The sequence below is a fragment of the Drosophila subpulchrella genome, chromosome 2R (genome assembly GCF_014743375.2).
Source record: "Drosophila subpulchrella strain 33 F10 #4 breed RU33 chromosome 2R, RU_Dsub_v1.1 Primary Assembly, whole genome shotgun sequence".
Lineage (NCBI taxonomy): Eukaryota > Metazoa > Arthropoda > Insecta > Diptera > Drosophilidae > Drosophila > Drosophila subpulchrella.
In genome coordinates this window covers 18,824,919-18,838,718 of record NC_050611.1, presented here as the reverse complement: position 1 = coordinate 18,838,718, position 13,800 = coordinate 18,824,919, and the positions used below count along the sequence as shown (strand labels likewise).

The following is a 13,800-nucleotide window of genomic DNA, read 5'->3' as shown; positions in this document are numbered from 1 at the left end:
CCTCTGTTTTATTGCACGACCTCGATATTTATTTGTTTGCCTCTTTTTGCCAGTTTCAGTTTTCGAAGTCAACGCCATTTGGGCCCTCAATTCCATTTCCATGCCGAGCCATTTTTCAACCTGACCAGTCGGCGGCATCTTCACGATTTTCACGGTTCTTTCCTCTTTTTTGTGTGCTTTTTTCGGACCCGCCGCCTTTTGGCCTTTTCGGCTTTTGTTTGAGTTCCGATTTTTGTTGGTTTTTCCTGCACTTCAGAGCGGGAATTGCATTTCGCCGCTTTCAATACGGCTGGCCCTTGGCCATTTGGCCATCAACTTTGGCAAATTGAATAAGAAACTAATTTTCAACAAACTGAAATATTGTACACTGAAATAAATTGGTTTTACCTATTAGACCACTACCCGTTATGGACTATATAAATGTGTAACTCTACATAAACTTTTTCTCTGTGAGTCTTGTTTTTTTTAAAGTTATAAAGTTATAAGTTATACATGTTATAAAACACTTTTGGAATAAAAATCAATTATAACTGTTAGTTAAGACTTTTTAAATAAAAATTTAAAATTCTAGTTATTTGAAACTATTATAATAAAAATCAACCATTAATTGACCAAAAATACTTTAATTTATAAAAATAATGATCATTTTGGGTCCTGATAACAATTGACACAATAATTTTTAGGTTCCCTTTCATTCTGAAATATTTTAATAGTTTCTGTAATTTTACTTATCGGTGTAATATACCATTTACGACTGATCCCTAAATCATTTTGTCAACTCGCACTTAATTAAATAACAATCTATTCAAAAAAGCGTAAGCTTTAGCAATTTATGCAAATTATTCTCACCATGATACTATTTAGCACCTCTATTTAGAGCAAAACTTTTCAATTTTATCTCTCTACACTGGCAAACAAATAATCATATGCCCCCTAATTCGTTAGCAAAACTCCTCAAAAACAAACCACCACTGAAATTGTTTGCCAAACTACTGAAAAAGAGCGAGCCACACACAACAAGTTGTCAGCGTTAATTTTGTTTGTTCAGGTTTACCCCGAGCAAACAAAAAGACCAAAAACAAAACACAACAGTGGAAAGAGAGGGGAATATTAATTTATTACTCGCAACGGGGTCTGTGACTATAAAAAGGGAAAAACGGCGGGAAAAGTACGGCTCGTAAACAGATTTAGATTTAATCAAATGATAGCCCAAAGCTAGATTTGAGTTGTGAGCGGCTGCTGGATTTGGTAATGCACTCAATATATTTCAATGTGGCAGCTCGATTAAATATTCCACACCATCGCAGAGCCCGGCAGATTGGCAGTTTTGTTGGCCAGGCCCTGAAACATGAGAAATGGCAACAGATTTAGCCGCACACATATATGCCTGCTTTTAGCTGTATAAACTATCATCGTCCGATTTTATATAGGATTTTTTTTGGGGTCACCAAAGGACAGACTGCTCACATTTTATTTCTCTTATTTTTTTAGTGCCCCTTTTTGGGGGGAGATAATTCGGTTGCGTTGTGGCGGAAAATGAAAAGCGGAGGGGGCTTGGAAAATCGAAAATGTTACGCCTGAAAATAGCCTGTCAAATGACAAAAATGGTTTCATTTTCCGTATGTGGGCCACACACAACGCCCTTTTTAACCCCTCACTCTCCCCCAAAGGCTATTGGTCATTTTTCCATGTCTAGGCCCATAAAATACTTCCATTAAATATATGTTTTTTGTCCTTTTTTAGGCTACTGATGTCGGCTGCCATCAGATTAAGCCTTACATTTTGTGGTCAAGAAGGAAAGGAGGAAAAAAAGGGAGCCAAATCAGGGAAGGATAAAAGTTGTGGAGCTAGAAGAAATTGAAAATAACATTTGTGTGAATTTCTCGCAGAGGTTTGCCATGTCCAACAATTTGCTCAGAGCAAAAGTTTTTACATTTTTTGGCAAAGGTCGCACGAAGGGGAAATGGAGATGAGTCAAATTAGATCATAAATGATATTGCATAAAAAGTTTATGGAAATTGACTGGGCTTAGAACCTGTCAAGAAGTTTGTATGGTTTGGCAAAAATTGTTGTCTTAACTTTCAAGTTTAAGTTTTGAAATTATTAATCCTTTTATAAAGTGTATATAGAAAGTTCAGTATTTTGACAGCTTGATAACGTTTGTAGGTACATACAGTAAAGAAATAATGCAAAAACATGTTAGTTCCACTTGCTTGCATGGTCACACTATGCATTTAGTGTGGCCAGTCGTTTTAAAAAAGCAACAGTAAGTATAATATAGTTATTTTTGTAGCACTTTCCTTTGAATTTATAGTTTTCTCTGAGTTATTCCAACAGCTGTATCCCACAGCCCAATTCCTCATTAAATCTATTTGCACTTCTGCCGTTTTAATGCGGTTCGTTAAGGTAAAATCAATTTGGTCTCCCCTGGGAACTAAGCTGCCTGCTCTGGACCGAAACTCAGAACCCTTTGGCGTTTCCTGCCACTGAGCACACACATATCACTGGTGGCTTACATTGCTTGCACGTTGGATTGGATGTACGGCAATTACAAACTGCTTAAAAGCAAATAAATCCCTGCCAGGCAATTGCATCGACGATGGCCAAAGGATAACGAGTATTTGTGGGGCGAATGTTGCCGGCACATAAATATATATAAACATTTGCCGCTCCATTTAATGAGGCTGCAGGAACATTTCAGCTGCTCGCAGCTCGTTATCGGCGGACAACGCGAATCTGGTTCTGTATCTGTATCTGTCTCTGTATCTGGGTCTGGGCGACATAAAACTGTCAAAAAGTCGCCTATATAAATCGCTAAACTAAATGCCTTTCATAGTTTAATGTCACCTCGAGGGATTTGAAGGGGCGAATGGATAGATCTTTGGAGGACCAGACAACGTGTCTCTATCCCAGTGCAGCATCCACGCCTCGATGTCATTAAAACCGAATGAATTATGCAGTAGCCCAAGTGAACTACTTGCAGTCAGCCCTTGGAAAACAGAACGGAAAGGTGCACAGAGGAAAAAATATAATATAAATATATCTTCGTTAAAAATTAATGTATTATACACCTCTTAGTTTGTATCCTTAAAGTGGCCGAGATAAAACTCGGTAAAATAATAATAACTTATTAATAAATACAATCCTAAACGTTTCTAAATTTGTATCTTCAAAGTGGCAGCTCTAGTATGAAGAGTATAAAATGAATCTTAATAAAACCTAAGTCAGATATTCGGTTCTGGGATATAATTTAAAATTCCCTGTGATATTTTTCTCTGTGTAGCTAACTTCAAAGACCTGAAGAGGACTAAAAGTGGGCAAAAAAAGAGGACCATTGAAACAGTTGACCAGTTCTTGTCGCGACTGCAGTTGTTTGTTGTTTTAATTAACTAATTAAGATTTTTCTATGTCGCGCCTAGGTAGAAGAAGCAGTCGCCCAGGTCTACGGAATGCCTGCATTATTTGTTGCAGACGAGTTGCTAAGGACCCAATTAACCTTTTATGGCCATTTGGCACAATAACGAGGCCAAGAGCGAGAGCCGGGTCCGCGACAGCAGGGTCCACACAAAAAAAAAGCCAAGGAAAATAAATAAAAGGCAGCCACACAACAATCGAGACAATGAAAGCCGGGTCTCTTGGCCAGTTAGTTGGCCGTAAGTAGCCGGGCATGTTCAGTGAAATTGTTAGCCATATTTGGCGCACAAAACAATGGCTATCATAAATTCCAACTACAAATTGACATTGAAAATTTGTTTGTTTTTCCATCCAGTTTGCTCACCTTTGCCTGGGTTTCCTTCCCCGCTTCCTGGATTTTCTTACAGAGCGTGACCACAAATGCTGCAATTAGAGGAAAATATGCACAGAGAACATTAGCTGAAGCCTCGATAAATTTCCCATTATCAACAAGATAATGGAGTGCTTGTAGTTATATATTACAATGTATTTAATTATTTTTTGTAAGGCTGTGAATTTATGACACTGGGCCCATATGTTTGCAGGGGGAGTTTTCATTTCCGCTTTGGTCAGGCAAGTGCAATATTTCCCATAGCCATAAAGGGTTTAATTTTAGTCTGGGTATTATGCTAAAAATGAAATTAATTTTCGGAATTTATGGGCCTGAAAAATATCAGCCGCTTGTTTAGGAGAAACCATTTAAGTGGATTTTAAAATTAAAATAATGATTAAATTCATTACTTAGTTTTTGTAGCACCTACTTATTTGAGAAATTTACTGATTAAATTATCTTGAATGCCCTTTCAAAGCTAGTGAAATCTGGTATGCAGAGAAATTCCCTGATCTGCATTTTAGCCTACAAGATTCCTAAACGTTTTGCAAACATTTTCATTTTGGGTCACCGGCTAATCAATATGGTTTAGTGTCCCCCAGCGGGCTTTCCGACAATTTCTCCTCTCCACTTTACTTGGCTTTCTCTCGGGTTCAATTCAAACGCCCACATACATTGTATTATCGCATATTTTTCCTGCTTTTTGCCATTTTCCCTATGCCAAACCGGTTAGGTGTTGGCCAGCTACTTCAAGGTACACGAGGACAGACAGTTTGGCAAAGAACGCCGATCCGTATATATATATATTATATGGTGTGGGCAGCAGTCGTGTGGATGTGGATATGGATATGCTGACCAAGTCACCCAGATAGATGGGCCAACTGAAACTCCCATCTCGACGACACATCGCCGGGCTAATTGAAATGGCAAAACTAATTAACGATGCTTTAAAAACAACAGCATACAACATACAATGTTGCCCGAAAGCCAGATAAAAATAAAACAGACGGGGCGAGAACAAAATATGTTGTGGCGATCGACCTTAAGCTACTTACAGAATTTGACCACCCAAACTGCTGAAAACCTCGATGGCAGTTCATTAAGGTAAATGGTGGTCCATAAACTTTAAGCCGATTACTAGAACGATTCCATGTTGCCGAAAGGTATCCCACCACTCAACTCTCGCTTCCCAAATAAATGGCGCAAATTATTTGCTAATGATCGACTGGCAAAGTGCTGGGCTTACGTCATGGGGCTATCATCATCATCATCATCATCATCATCATCGGATATGGGAGTTAATTTTGTGCAATTGTCTTGAACTGTTTTGAGTGGCTGTGGTCAATGCTATATCCCGCATAATCATCGATGAGCGAAGGTCGTGTGGCCATAACTACACACGCGATGCCTCTTTTTCAAGTATTAACTAAAGTCAGAGCTTGAATTTACATAGCTGGAAAACCAGTTATCACGGGGTCTCGTCATCATAACTAAACAGACTTGAATCTTTTCGGAATTTTTAAGGCATAGATAAAGCCGGCTCTGCTGATGTTCCTAAAACCTAAAAGAGCACTTATCCCCTTGCCACACGTAATTTAATTACAATACAATAAAAATTGCAGTCAAGCAATAAAAGCGCAAAGGACATAAAAATGCCAGGCAATAGTTGTTTTTGCGTCTGAAAAATTCGAATTATTTGCGGAACTACCATGGACAGGAATGCCCTTTTGCCCCCAACCCAAAACCCATCTGAAAGTCCCCCACCTCTCGGTTGCCAAGGGACAAGACCCCAATGTTGTTGTCGTGTCAGCAGCATCCGGGGAATGCAAACTGCAGGTTTGGCGAGGAGATGCAGTCCAGAAATTGCAGAATCATGCAATTTGTGGCCACTTCGAATGCAATCAACAAAACTGTTTGATTTATGATCATTTGCAGTTTGCACTAATTTTTCAAATCACAAAAGGCAGCAGCAGCCAACGACAACAACAAGAGTCCACAAAACCTGACTCGACACAAAAATTAATCATAGCACTGGGAAAGGATGGATAGAGACCAAGGGGAAGCATTCGTGAAGGATGGGGCCCAAGGAATCATTACAATCAATAACTAAAATCGATTTGGACCTGCAAAGGCTTTCAGTAGCTGCCCGGTTTTAAAAATGGAAATGACCTCGTGACACGAAGGGGATGTAATTTGAAATATGAGATCTTCCAAATTAGATATTCAAGTTTAGGATCTTAAGTTTGCGGTCTATCAATATATTAAAAAATCTTTAAGATACAATCCTTTACAAATATATTTCTCAATTCTTAAGATCGGTTCTTTGTGTCCCTATGGCACCTCAAAAGTTAATCTTTAAGTATAGGATCTTAGGTTTACATTCTATCAATATGTTAAAGATTCTTAAGATACAAATCTTTTTATAAGTACTACACACTTCTTAAGATAGGTTCTTAATTTTTCCTTAGATATTTATTTTTTATTTATTTCTTCCCGCCATTTTTTGAGACCTCTCCAATGGTGTACCGTGGGCATCTTCCAATGGTCCAAACTAAGACATTAAATATAGGATCTTCTATTTAAGATCTATCAATATATTAAAGTTCATAAAGATACCAATCTTTTAAAAATATATTTTAAAATTCTTATAACAGATACTTTTCTTTTCCTAAGATATTTAACATTAAAGATGGTAGCTTTTGTGAGACCCCTCCCATCGTGTCCCGTGGACATCTCCCAACGGTCCATAGAAAAAAGGCGGGGACGTCGGGGCCAAGTCATAAGAGTTGTAATTATGCGCAGACTTCCTTTGGACTCGGGGGACCATCCTCCTTTTGGAAACCCAGGACCAGGACCGGCCCCTTTTGGAAGCCCTCTTTTTGCATTGTGATAAACGAGCACTCCCTTTGTCTAGACTTTGGAGCGATCGCTCTTTACAACATCTTCATTATGAATTATGCGCCTCGCGGTTCCTCAGCTTTCTCGGTTCCCGGATGCGCCAATTCCCCATTCTCGTTCCCATGGGACATAACTTTTGCTTTATCACCCCAAACGAGGCAAGGACTTATATCTCCGGCCTCTTGAGTGCTCAAACTTTTGCCAACATGTTGCAACTAATTACATAAAGCGACACGTGCACGTTGTAATTTTATTTGTTACAACTCGAAATTAGCATGAATTTGCTAATTAGCTGCGATTGTAAAAGTTGCAGGCGAAGCGGCTGCGATATAGTGACGATAGCGATGGCCTCGAAGAGTGTGTGGCTGCACTTTCCTGTATCTGCGAGTGTGGGTAGCAGTGTATCGGTATCTCCAAGTTTGCCGTTGCTACCCACAGCAACAGATACATTTCATTTTCAATCTAAACATGTTCAGTCAATTGCAACTTGCAGCACACATTTTGCAGGGAAGTGAATCTACTACTATATTGATTTCCGATATGTATGGAGGTATGATATTGGCAGAATTCATATTTATAGCTTTGCATTTTAAGAAACATTTAAAAAACTATAAAAGTATGATGTTTATTAGGCTTAAATGCTAAAATATATTTCCAAAATTTTTACTATAGATTAGAATCCGGTTGTGGTCCAATTTTAATTACTTAGGAACCCCTACCTTATCAACTATTTTGATAAGCCTTATTTATGTTTTGTAATTAGGGAGGCATAGTCATTCTCAGAAAACTTTATCAAGTATTTAGATTTCCCAACATTTATTTAAATTAAATAAGAAATCTGCAAAAGGGTATTTGAATTAATAGAGGTACAAAGAGGTAGAAAAGAACTGAAAGACAAATCGATTAACCATTTAAACTCAAACAGCTTACTCAAACTAAAGTATTTTTCAAAGCTTATCTAGTTTTCTGTTTTGTTTTCAAATAAATAAAAGCTGAAAAATTCGCAATAACCTTGAATTTGAACTGTGGTAATAATCAACGCTCGCTTATCTTCAAAGAAATCAAGGAAACCAATTTAAAAACTAATACGGACGTCATATCAATCACTTAACCCATTCGGAATTCCATGAAATAGCTCGACAGTTTGACACATCACCGATAGCGATATCGAAAAGGAAAGAAAAGGCTGACTGATGGCCACGTGCTTATTTTTTATAAAAGCACCACAAATATTTAGATATCGAGAGCAAAGCACATGCTTGTAAATTCATTGCACTCAATACGCCAATTATTTGCATACATTCATTACGGATAACAAAACAGAATGTTTGCACCTTTCCGCAATTCTTTACTTAGCTCCTCACCGCCCCATTATCCATTTTACATTTTCCATTCATTACACATATGTATATTTTGTTAACAAATATTTGCCCGTTGGTTGGCAAAAATGTTTACATTTACGTATTTATAGAAGTGCAACTGCTGTTCAAAGGGCATTTTTTCTGTTACTGGGAGATTTATGCATATCAGATATTTGACAAAAATAATTTTCCAAATGAATTTTAACATTCGCTTTTGTGCATTCCATCAAAACAAAAAGGTAAACCAAAAAAAGGGCACAAACTACACAGAAATTGACTATCAGAGGGGAGAAAAACACTGCCCTAAATAAAATATAATAAACATTTATCGCATTTATTCATTGATGATATCGACATGGCAAAAACTAAAAATATCTATAAAAACAAACGCGAAACAGCCCTGGGGGAACCCGCGACAGTGAAAGTGATCCAACGGATAGACACACGATGACGATGGTGGCAGATGATGATGATGGCAGCAAAAATATGAATGAACAAAAGTCAGAGCTACCAGCATTGATGCGGGGCGCATTAAGTTTACATAACTTCAAACAAAACAAAAAATTAGCCAAAGTTCGAAGAAAATAAGAGGGAATTATAATCATGACTTATGAAAAATGGAACGGGAAATGTTCCGTGAATGCTGATATTAGTTATGTAAAGAAAGGCAGTGAATAGAATTAGCCAACAATCATGATGGAGTATTAACATAAATGTGATTGCCTAATGGTTTAAGATAATAAGAGGGTGGCTACCTTTGGAATTCGTGGAAATTGATTTGGGAAATAGCCTCCCCAATCATTTATAACGCTTTTACCCAAGGGCACATAAATAATTACATAGAATACTATTTTCAAAGAGCTGAATTATTAACAAGCATACGCACCGTTAACCAGTTAAATTACTTAATTAGACCTTCAATGCAGTGTAAAATATGCACTCATAATGATTCAATTTTAATTTATTTACAGCTACAGTTGGTTAAACCCTAATTGCAACAGCACGAGATACATATTCCACCCACTGTGATGTTGTTTTAATTGTTTTTTCTACAGGCTTTCTTTTGTTTATAAACAAATACAATTAGAGTGCTCAACATGTTGGAATAAACAAAAAGAGTACACAAAAAAACAGAAAAATCAGGTGCCTCTGGCCACTGAAAATAGGAATACAAATAAAAGAAAGAGACGGCAGGGGAGAGAGTGAAAGAGATGGGTCGAGACCGGCATAAGTAAGTAGCTGTAAAGATCTCCAAAAGGCAATCAGACGGTTGTTCACCTGGTCTTTCGGCCTTTTCGGTCGCTGGTCACCTCAACACCTTTTGGACCGTGCCCAGTTTTCGCTTTATTCGGTTATGGTTTTTATTCTGTGCCACTGTTCTTTTCTTTTTTTTTTTTTTTTAATATATACACACGAGTAAATACACCTTTTGGTTAATTTCCAACGTGCCTGGAATTCCATTTCATGACTCGCGGCCGTCCATGTCAATTTGACTGCTTTTTGCTGCTGGGAGTTTTCAAATTATACTTTTATCTGCGTATATCTGTAACACATTTTGCGGGTGTTGATTACCAGGCGACCCACATAACCACGGCTTCATCTAATTAAGTTTGCAACACACACAGCGCCGGTGAAAAAGAGATATAAATAAAATTGAGAAAACAGAAAAACCTGGCTAGATCCGATGAAGCAGCCGCCTAATTACGGCTCAATCAGCCTCAGCTGTTGGGATGCTGAATGTTGGTTGTTGGCTGTTGGCTGTTGGTTGTTGTGGCTGCTGCAGGGCTCGGAAAATTGCCTCATGGCGAGCCATCCGATGGGTTACCTAACTTCCAGCTTAATGACTTCACTAAAGTCGGAGGGACTATCTGGCCCTGGTGGCATGCTTTAAATATTTTGCGCCACCTGAATGCATTTTACAAATTTTTCTGTTGCAACCTGTGATAAATTGCAGTCGCCTCTGAGTACAGCCTGTTTCTTTTTCAGGTTTAACCCACTGCTGCTCTTTGATCAAACTGACATTTTCTGGCTGGGCTGACTCATGAACTGCACCTTCGCATAGGCCCGGCATTAACCATTAACCATTAGCATTTCAAACGCAACAGCTAAACGGGGGCACAGAAAAAAATATCTTCACTTCTTCAAATTGTAAGGAATTTGGGAAGAAAAGAAGTGAACCTGGCTTAAAAAGTACCTCAGAGATTGACTTTAATTGGTGAGATTATAGTAAACTTTCAAAAGGCAGACTTTTGTGGTAAAGATAGAAAATGTAACCATTAACGTAAATGCTAAAAACAAATCTTTACTTTATCCTCAATTTACAAACATTTTTTAGAAAAAGAAATGAACTTTGCTTAAAAAGTACCTCTATAGAGATTGACTTTAATTGATGGGATTATAAATTTCCTGCCACAAGGCAGACTTTTTTAGTGTAATCTCTAGAAAGTACAATTTTGAATGATTAAGGAGAAGACTTTCTTCAGACTTCTATAAAGTAGTATTACATTTTCCTTTAAAAGAAAAATACAGCATCTTTGTATGTAACATAAAATTTCATAAGTAAGCAAAAAACTTAAAGTTCTTTAGATACTTTTAGTTTTTAAAATATTAAATGATCGTTTAAAAGAAAAATACAGCATCTTTGTATGTAACATAAAATTTCATAAGTATGCAAAAAAATTTAAGTTCTTTAGATACTTTTAATTTTAAAATATTAAATGATCCCTCTTCATAGACATATAATATTATTAACCATAAATATAATGCAGAACTAGTTTTTTGCAATGCAATACTTAATTTTGGTAATAAAGTCAGCTTCAAAACGATCTTAATTTCTTCCCGTGATGTCGAACATGAAAAATACAGGAGAGGCTGAGGCTGTCATCATCGCCTGCATTTGCATTTGAAAGTGTCGATTCGAGATGAAGAGGCGAAAGAAGTGGAAAGACTGTGGCCTATAGAAGGTGCGGGGGGCCACCTTATAGATGTGGAACCACAAACGCAAACCAAGCGAAACATCATCACCGATTGTACTGTTGTTGCTGCGGTCGTTTTGTATTAATGATGATGCAACATTTGCCACAAATGTAAAAAGTTAGGAGCATAAAAAAACAAGCACCCATGGCAACGTAAAGTTTAATGCCCGAAGGCCAAAAGCGCGTTTGACTCTGTCGTGCTGGCATTTTTCCCTTTTTTTTAACCCGAGTTGTAAACTGAAACCTTTTTTTTTTGTGTTTGGCAGTTGACGAGGATCGGGATATAATGAGTGGAGCATCTATTTATGCCAAAGCCCGTAAAAGAACCCCAGGGTCTTGCTTATTTTACGGCAATTTTGTTTATTTGCTGTCAGACATAAAGATAAATAGGAAATACGATTTACTTTAAACGAAACTAAAATTTTAATTGACTTGCGAAAAACCAATTTGTTTGGCATACTTTGTATATGTGAAGTTTTGTATAAATAGCTGGGTTCTTAAGAGGCACAACAAAATTGTGTAAGTTACGTTGAACTTATCTAAACAATTTAACGGGCCATAATGATTGGCATGGTAGAGTGGAAGAGTTTAGAACAGTTTCAAAACTTTAAACACACTTAATTAGAAATTTTAAGAACTTTGTTTATTTTCGTGAATGTTGTAATGCCTATGTTCTTAAAGAGGGAATACTTTGTTTGATCTATTTTACATAAAGCTTTAAAGCATATATAGTAAGTAGTTATAGTAGTTATATAGTTATTAAGTGTTAATAGTAATGAATTCTGAATTTTATATCATATGATACAAGTTTAAATACTATTTAAATGAAACCTTTTAGTTTACTAATAAGATATAGTTTAAATAAAACATTTTAAATTATTTAAAATAATTATAAGATGTTGCTAATAAAATATCTTTTAAATAAAACACTTCAATTGCTTTCAAAAAAAATCTTTGTTGCCAGTTATGAATCTTAATTTTTTTATCATACTATCGTTTGTATTAAATATTTTAATTTTTTTTATAATGTTACTATCAAACAATCTTTTAAAATTACTTCTTTACTTCTTTTAAAATGTAATTTTAATTTTCACATCATTCAAATCGTTTGAACTTCAAAAATACATATATTTTTGTGGTATTTCCTATCTAGATATCTCGAAAAGGGCACCCCGACTTCGTCGACCATATAGACGTCATTGGCACCTTCCTGGTTAAATGCCACTGATAGGCTCTCCCCGTCCGAGGTGACTTCGGCTCACCTGAGGCATTTGCATTGGCATTTGCGGCAATGTTCGGCTCAGGTGAGCTCGAGAGCTCGAGAGCTTGACAACTTCTGCTGATTCTGGCGCTGCGGTTACGGTTTAATGAACATTCATGCCTCCTAATGCCGAAACAGAGGAAAAACTGTGAACAAGCAGTAAACCAGCAGAACTCTGCGCTTTGCAACAAAAAGCTGGTAGTTCGGTATATAAAACAAAGCACTGAAAAGCATAAACTAAACAAAACCCGTCGTCGTCGGAGGCAAAACTCAAGGAATTGCAACAGGTTTCTCTCGATTGGCCTTTCGGTGTCGGTGGTGCTTTATTAAATCTTCTGCTGGCCATTGTATTTGTATTTTATATTTCTGTATATTTGTTTTTCATCTTTCGACCGCCGCTTCTGACAGCCGTGATTTGTTGCCGAAGGTTAGTTCAAGTCATTAGAGCTGCCTTTGCGCTTCTGTTGCCATAAATTGAAGATGTTTTTGCGTGTGCTTTTTCCGATCTAGGCAGTTAAATGCCTTGGAAATCTATTGTTTATTCAATTAAAATAGTTGAATATTATCTGTGAAGGTGTTGAATAAAAGATGATTTGCTGGGAAAACGTTTGGGGCTATAAACAAAAAGAAACTGCAAGGCTGGTGTTCAATTTTAACAATTTAAAACAATTTCAGTTTTATATGTCTTAGATTTTGAGAAAATGAAAATCCTTGATTGCCATTTCAGTATTTGAATATTTAAGTGCAGTTTCAAGTTCGACAAATAAAAGCTCTTTTGTGGCGTACTTTGTTCAATTATTTACAATGTTTGTTGTCAGATTTCAGTTTTAATTTTCATTTACTAATTAATAATTATATACAAAGATTCCTTTTGACTATAAATAACATTTATTATGCAATTTGAACTTTAACTTGCTTTCAAGAATATCTTGTTTCAACTTGTGCAGGCCATTTTAGATGGCCCGAGGCCCCACAAACTTATTCGCATTCAAATCGCATGCCAAAACTGTTCTTTCGCACAAACGTATTTATAGTGATTTTCCCCCGTTCATTTCCCCCCAAAACCCATCCGTCGTTTCTGCCATTTGAGGCACTTCACCAAATGACGGCAATTAAAACTTAGATGCCTGACTGTTAGTGTCGCTTAGTGGCCATCAGAGCTTTGGCTACATTTAATTATAACTTGAGGACTAATTGTGCGTTGTCCACAATTAAAAATATCTTTTGGCAAGTGGGTGGGGCGGTTGGAGAGCAGATTTGTCACAGATGATGGGGCAAGTGGAGCAGAGTCTGCGGCTAATTGCCGCACGGACCGGGTCCAAAAACGATCCAACCATCCTCCGGCCTAGGCCAACTATAAGGCTTAACAAATAGAAATAGGTACAAAAAATGTAAAAACAATGACAAGACAAATGTTGGGACAAGGCAGCAACAACAAATCAACACGACTGCAACATGCGGCCTACAAGTTTTGTGGGCCTACAAAAGAAACTTTTTTATGCAGCTAATCCAATTCGAAAG

General features: G+C 37.1%; 1 protein-coding gene across 3 annotated transcripts in view; it reads right to left on the bottom strand.

The window, feature by feature from the left end:
• LOC119549082 (putative polypeptide N-acetylgalactosaminyltransferase 9) overlaps positions 1-13,800 on the bottom strand; it is a 66,309-nt gene that overhangs the window by 45,574 nt on the left and 6,935 nt on the right. For 2 of the 3 annotated variants that reach the window (XM_037856796.1, XM_037856798.1), the window contains exon 2: positions 3,779-3,837. The exons of the other annotated variant lie outside the window; for it this stretch is intronic. The gene's annotated coding sequence lies outside the window, so the exon portion shown is untranslated. The remainder of the gene's footprint in view (positions 1-3,778; positions 3,838-13,800) is intronic. 3 annotated transcript variants of the gene reach the window in all.